This window comes from Aplysia californica, unplaced genomic scaffold, assembly GCF_000002075.1.
Source record: "Aplysia californica isolate F4 #8 unplaced genomic scaffold, AplCal3.0 scaffold00301, whole genome shotgun sequence".
NCBI lineage: Eukaryota > Metazoa > Mollusca > Gastropoda > Aplysiida > Aplysiidae > Aplysia > Aplysia californica.
The window spans coordinates 331,055-338,297 of NW_004797571.1; positions in this window are offsets into that span (position 1 = coordinate 331,055).

Consider the following 7,243-nt stretch of genomic DNA (forward strand, 5'->3'; position numbering starts at 1 on the left):
TATTATTATTACTATTATTCAAAGGCGGCTTGGCATGTGGGAACACAACAAAGGCTCGTTGGGTGAATTATTGATATAAAGTAGAACCCGAACATTTAGTACCCTCTATATATAATATAATGAGGTGGCGCAGTCTTCACTTCACTCAGAGCTATTGTCATGTCCGGCGCGCTATCAGACATGGGCGTGTATTCTCGAGAGTCTCTCTTAATATAATGACAGAAGATTGTCGTCCAAATTCTGGTATGATAATGTGACAAGGTGCTACTCTAGAATTACCGAGTTCTATCTGCTCACTATCTAGTTTTGGGAAATTTGACGTGAAAATTTGTTTGAATTGAGTTTTATAACATGCCAAGCTTTTTCGAAAGCAGTTAATTCTTTGAATATCTTCATAACCACTCCGAATAATCTAACGATTATAAAGGAACAGATAGAACATTTATTGGTCTTTGACCTCATGGTCTTAATAACTCAAAGCGGCTAAAAATGTTGGAGAGAACTTTTGTAATTCTGAGGAAGCGAAGGGTTCTACCTGTGTTTAGTGAATGTTTCAAGTTACGGTTTGTTGCGGATTTGGTCGCTTTTAAGGACAAGCGGGCTAACCCAGATATCGGGGGTTTCCAGAAATCTTGACCTACACCAAAAGTGGGCCTACCTATAGGAGAAGTTGATTTCATAGGTGTGTATATTTGTTTGGTTTTTAGAGAACATTCTTCTGTCTTTTAAAGAAAATGAACAAGGCTCCTAAAACTTTGCCTTCGATTTCCTCAAAACAGCATTTTTCGGGATAGCCCCCTGTGCCTAAAAGCGACCATTTTATCTGCAGTGCACTATCACATGGTGTTCCGAGTGTTGCTCTGAAATGTCTATTCTCCTGGCTGCTTGCGCTGAATGCTTCTCAGGAAGTTGAGGTTGTTTCAGAATGCTCTCAGGTCTCCTGGGGTGATTATGAAGCGCATAGAGCTTGCAGTTGAGCAGGGATTTGCGCTATCTATCTATCTATCTATCTATCTATCTATCTATCTATCTATCTATCTATCTATCTATCTATCTATCTATCTATCTATCTATGTATCTATGTATCTATCTATCTATCTATCTATCTGTCTGTCTGTCTATCTATCTATCTATCTATCTATCTATCTATCTATCTATCTATCTATCTATCTATCTATCTATCTATCTATCTATCTATCTATCTATCTATCTATCTATCTATTATTATTATTATTATTACTATTACTATTACTATTATTATTATTATTATTATTATTATTATTATTATTATTATTATTATTATTATTATTATTATTATTATTATTATTATTATTATTATTATTCTCCGAGAAACACTCACATGGAAGGTTCTGTCTGCGTTTACTTTGACAATTCACAAACTTTGACGTCTGATATCTCATAATTATTATAGTTCACAAAACTATGGCGGCTATTTTTAGCTAGTTTTGTCTCTGACCCTAAACGACCCCCATCTCCTTTGGTAAGTGTTTTACGGCGCTCGCAACTGCATAAGGTCAAATAATGATCGCGCTCCCCCATCTCCCTCCACCTCAAACATCTCGACTTCAGCTGTTCAAGATAAATGGATATTTTTTTTTTCACCCAAAGCAAACAAACCAACAGGCTTATAAAATATTTAGATCAAACAAACAGCTCCATAATAATCTGGCCAAAGATTGCCACGGACCAGGCAGTTATTCATTATGGCGCCAGTTTAGTTGAATGAAGGTCTATCGGGCTAAGGCAGTCTACTCAAAGTCCAGCTGAATGGATCATGGTCTTCTGCCACCTAAGTGGATCTAGCGTAAAGTGCGCCATAAACATATATAATTCATTATTATATTACCATTATAATTATTGTTATAGTGCTTATTAGCCACTTAAATAATAATAATAATATTGTTATTGTTATTGCTATTTCTTTTCTTATTATCATTACTGTTATTGCTATTATTATTATTGTTGTTGTTGTTGTTGTTGCTGTTGTAATTATTATTATTATAATCATTATCATTATTATTATTATTACCATTATTATGATGATTATTTTGATTATGATTATGATTATGGTTATTATTATGATTATTATGATTATAAATATGATGATGATGATGATGATGATGATGATGATGATGATGATGATGATGATGATGATGATGATGATGATGATCATTGTTATTACTATTATTGTTATTGTTTTTATCATTACTGTTGTTGTTGTCATTATTATCATAGTGTTATTATTATTGTTGTTGTCATTATTATTATTATCATCACTGTTATTATTATTGTTGTTGTCATTATCATTTCTTCTTCTTCTTCTTCTTCTTCTTCTTCTTCTTCTTCTTCTTCTTCTTCTTCTTCTTCTTCTTCTTCTTCTTCTTCTTCTTCTTCATGAGCCTGTTATCTCCCCCTTTTCCCCCAATAATTTGCTGACATGCACCTCATTTTTCCTCGATGCGCCACAAACAGTGATATTTGACAAGTCCCAGTTCGCCTCATTTAGTATATGATAGATTAAAAATGAAATATGTGTCATTATCGAGATAACTAAATGTATTTTGAAACATCTTGATATATATTTTATATATGTATCATCCCCCGAGGCGGTGTAACTGACTGAAGTGTTATTAGGCCATTCCAAGGGTGGGGGGCAGGGGGGGGGGGGGCATTAACATTTCGAGTTCTTATGCACAGAAGAATTGTACTTGCAAATGGGCTGATTCATCATGTCACGCTCATAACTGTGCCTGAACTACAACAGGGAACTGCTGCTTTTTCTTTCCTAATCCTTACTATCGTCATTTTCCCTTTACTTCTTTTGTATGTTTGTCACACTCTTGTGACCCGCTATTTCCAGGGTGTCTTGATAGTCGAAGCAGACCTTGTGCTGTTGAAGCTAGAGAGGTGAGCAGAGTAAGTCTGATTCCCTGTAAGGACTTCTCGGTTGACATCCACACTTTGGCGCTCATATGACCCTCAGTTGTGAGCGCCGTAAAACCTAAAAAAAAGTATATATCAATCTATTCCACAGAGTTGTCTTTCACCTGATTGCAACCCTTCGGAAAAATTGATGCCCACACGCTAGAATGGTGCTCTTCAAACTGACTTTCATACTTCATTTCCTGGTGTGCATTACACTATCAAGCAGGGTATTCCTTTCTCGTGGCAGGAACATACCAAAGGAAAATCTTATCCTTAAACAAAGACAGAGCCTGGGGAGTGAGATTCTGCCAAGTGATACCTCACTGCTCCGCTGCTTTACTCGGGCTGCAAGAAACCCTCACACGGAGACCGTGTTGTCAGTTAAACAGGCGAATAATCAATTCACTGTTTGTATGTCCTTCTCGCCGAGGTTCAACTCTTCGCAGACGGATATGTCTCCAATGTTTTGTACGTCAGAGGCGAGCTGTGTGGTTTACCAGTTCTACATGTGTCTGAACGGGGGGGAGCTGGTAGACTGGAAGTGTGAGTGTACTCCTGGCTTCACCGGTGAGTGCCTCGTCAGCTGGTTCTTAGTCTGTTTGCTTGTTTGCTTTGTTTGGGTGTGTGTGTCTCTCTCTCTCTCTCTCTCTCTCTCTCTCTCTCTCTCTCTCTCTCTCTCTCTCTCTCTCTCTCTGTGTGTGTGTGTGTGTGTGTGTGTGTGTGTGTGTGTGTGTGTGTGTGTGTGTGTGTGTGTATGTATGTGTTTGTTTAAGAGAGAGAAAGATAGCTAGATAGATAGATAGAGAGAGTGAGTGAGAGAGAGAGTGGGTGACTGAGAGAGAGAGAAGGAGGGAGAGCGAGAGAAGGAGAGAGAGAGAGAGAGAGAGAGAGAGAGAGAGAGAGAGAGAGAGAGAGAGAGAGAGAGAGAGAGAGAGAGAAAGGGATGTTCCACTCAGTGAGGATATAACAATATGACTCTTTCTCTGCCCGTGAGGTGTGGCGTCAAAATGCCACGTTGTTACACGTTACACCGTAGAAACTTACCCTGAAAATGAGTACCTGTACATGTGGAATGTAAAATTGTATAGTTATGTCAAATAATCACTCAGGGAACCTTTGTTCTGTAAAGTTTTACGCCCCTTGCAATAACTATCAGGCTATTGAAGAGTCGGGACCTCCAAATTTAACGTCCATTTTTAGAAAGGAACGAGCCAATCTATGGGGAAAGCATCTTACACTGGGACACTCATTTTTAAAATTATTGGTTAATGTTTCACGGCGCTCGCACCTGCATAAGGTAATATGAGCGCGCGGGACACATTTAATATTTTCAGTAGGTAGAAAATTTATTTTGAATTTTGCCCGGGTGGCGGCCGAAGCTTACTCTTATTGATTTAGGTCTGCCAAGGGATCTTTGACGTGAGCAACTTGCACACGGGACCACCGAGATTTCTAACCCGTATCCGAAATGGCTAGGTATTATAATATCTTACCTACCATAAGATCAGTGGTATGGCTGAAAGACAGTAGTAAGAAGGGGCTAAGGAGTAGCAGTAGAAAGGCGGCAGAAATAGCCAGGAGCCCAGAGGAGGGGCAAAAGAGGTGAGGGGGAGGGGGCAGAAAGTGGAGACGAAAGCAGACGACAGAACTTTGTTAGAGAACAGGAAAGGGTTTGAAATTATAAAATTGTAGAGAAGTAAATTTTCCATCGTTATCCGGATTCGAACCCGGAACCTATTGAATGAGAGGCGAACACCTTAACCTCTAGACCACGAGAGCCCCAGGGACTCTACGTCGGACCGAGCTGAGGCTCGAACCCCGAACTCGTGACGTCACGACTCTGGGTCCGGTAAATTAACTACAAGCACAATACTGTTGACGCCACCATTACTACATAAGTAATATGGTCGCAGTGGGCGGTTGGCGGGTGCTCTGGTGTGGTTTGCTTCTTCTTTCCTATCAAATTTCTATCGTCCTTATCTCCCCTCCTTTTTTATGTTTCTTACTCTCTTGTAACACCTCTTATCTTCTCGCGCTCATATGACCTTATGCAGTTGTGAGCGCCGTAAAACCTCTACTAAAACCTAATATGGTCGCTTTTAAGGACAAGCGGGCTAACCCAGATTTTGGGGATTTCCAGAAATCTTGACCTACACCAAAAGTGGGCATTGTCCTACCTATAGGAGAAGTTTGGTTTCATTTGTGTGAAATATTTGTTTGGTTATAGAGAAAACTCTCTTTATCTTTTAAAGAAACTAAACAGGGGTCCAAAAACTTTACCTTCGATTTTCTCAAAACAGCATTTTCGGGATAGCCCCCTTGTGCCTAAAAGCGATCATACTATACCATTCGTAGGTACATAGTATTGAAACCAGGCGCTCGTCAAATTAATGAAATATTGAAGAAATCGACATTATTCCGCCCTTTAGACAATATTAATAAGCGTATAGTTTGGATCAGACCTTTTACGTCCATTTCTGTGTAGATTTTACAAAAAGAAAACAACCTGAGACGTTGATGAAAGACACAGGGAATTTGAATGTAAATTTGCAGTATTCATGTGCAAGCAAGTTTTGAAAGTCACTAAACTTTGGCGGCCATTTTCTCGCTAATCTTACCCAAGCAGACCTTCACACACCTGCTTCAACCGGAAATATCTCGACTTCTATGCAAGATAGACATGTATTTAAAAAATCAAAAGCAAGACAAACGAACAAGCTTTAAGTTGACACCAATAACTCCATAATATGCCCCCAATAACAACATAATATGCCCCAAAATTGACGAGCGCCTGATTCCACCGCGTCTTGACACATTTACTATTTGACGTGACGTTTTATTATTTCATCTTTTCCCTCATCTCAGGAGACAATTGCCAGGACCCGCTCTAAGGTACCGTCTCCGTCCCAAGTTCCACGAGACTGCGGCTGGAGGAATTCTGACTAACAGCGAGCTTCAATAGAGACAAAGTCAGGCCTTATTGCGGTCCAAGCGTTAAAAAAAGGGAGGAATTCATTTGTTGTTACGAACAGCCTGTGGCGTCGGTGTGGCGTCGGAAGCCTAGTGGTTAGGCTACCAGACTCGTAATCGTGAGATTGCGAGTTCGGGGCGGGGGTTCGAGCCTCAGCTCGGTCCGACGTTGTGTCCTTGGGAAACGCACTTTACACGATTTTCCCATTTGGCTCGGTCCTTTCGGAGATGGACGCTAAACTCGGAGGTTCTGCCTCTTAAATAAACTAATAATATTGATAGGGGCGTTAAACCTATATGATTTTTCACAAACAGCCTACTTCAATAGAGACAAAATCAGGCCTTGCTGCGGTCTACGCTTAAAGAAAAAGGAAAAAAAAAAGGAAAAAAAAAAGAAGAAAAGATTCATTTGCCGTTAACTGTTTAGTTAAAGACATTGCAGACACATGCAGTCTGTCTGATCAACAGCAGAGCAAAGGCAAGGTTACGCCCCACTTTCAACCACAATTCACAGATCAGAAGCTCTAATGAGCAGACTTCGTAATACGACAGCGTAACGCCTGGATATCTAGCCAATGCTACGACTTGCTACAGCACAGACGCCGCTGGTGACCTTACAGTTTAGATTATATTTGGTCGCTTTTTTTAAAGGACAAGCGGGCTAACCCAGATTTCGGGTGTTTCCAGAAATCTTGACCTTCTCCAATAGTGGGCATTGCCCTACATATAGGAAAAGTTTGGTTCCATTGGTGTTAATATTTGTTTGGTTATAGAGAAAACTCACCTTATCTTTTAAAGAAACTTAACAAGGGACAAAAACTTTACCTTCGATTTCCTCAAAACAGCATTTCCCGGCATAGCCCCCTTGTGCTTAAAAGCGACCATTTAGGAGGCGGGCTTCCAGTCCTGCTTTCTGCGCCAACTCGGACTGAGAGGAACATACACAACGTCCCAACAGAAAGACCGAGGCATTCGATAAACATTTCTCCTCACTCGGGAATCGAACTCGGGTCTTATGCGTGCGACAGCGAAGCACCTAACCGCTACACCACTGACGCAAGTGCCAAATATTTCTGAAATCAGCAGCTTTTAAGATTTATACTTCGCTACTCTAGACTTACAAAGTTCTGTCTGCTCAGTATTTGAGGTTTGAGAAATTTGACGTTGAAATTTTTGAGTTTCACACAACATGTCAAGGTTTGTAAATGCAATTCTTTGAACATCTTGATAACAACTCCGAAAACTCTTACGATTTTGATAGTGCAGATGGAATATTTGGTTTCTGACCTCATGGTTTAAGTAACTCAAAAAGGGCAAAATTGTCACA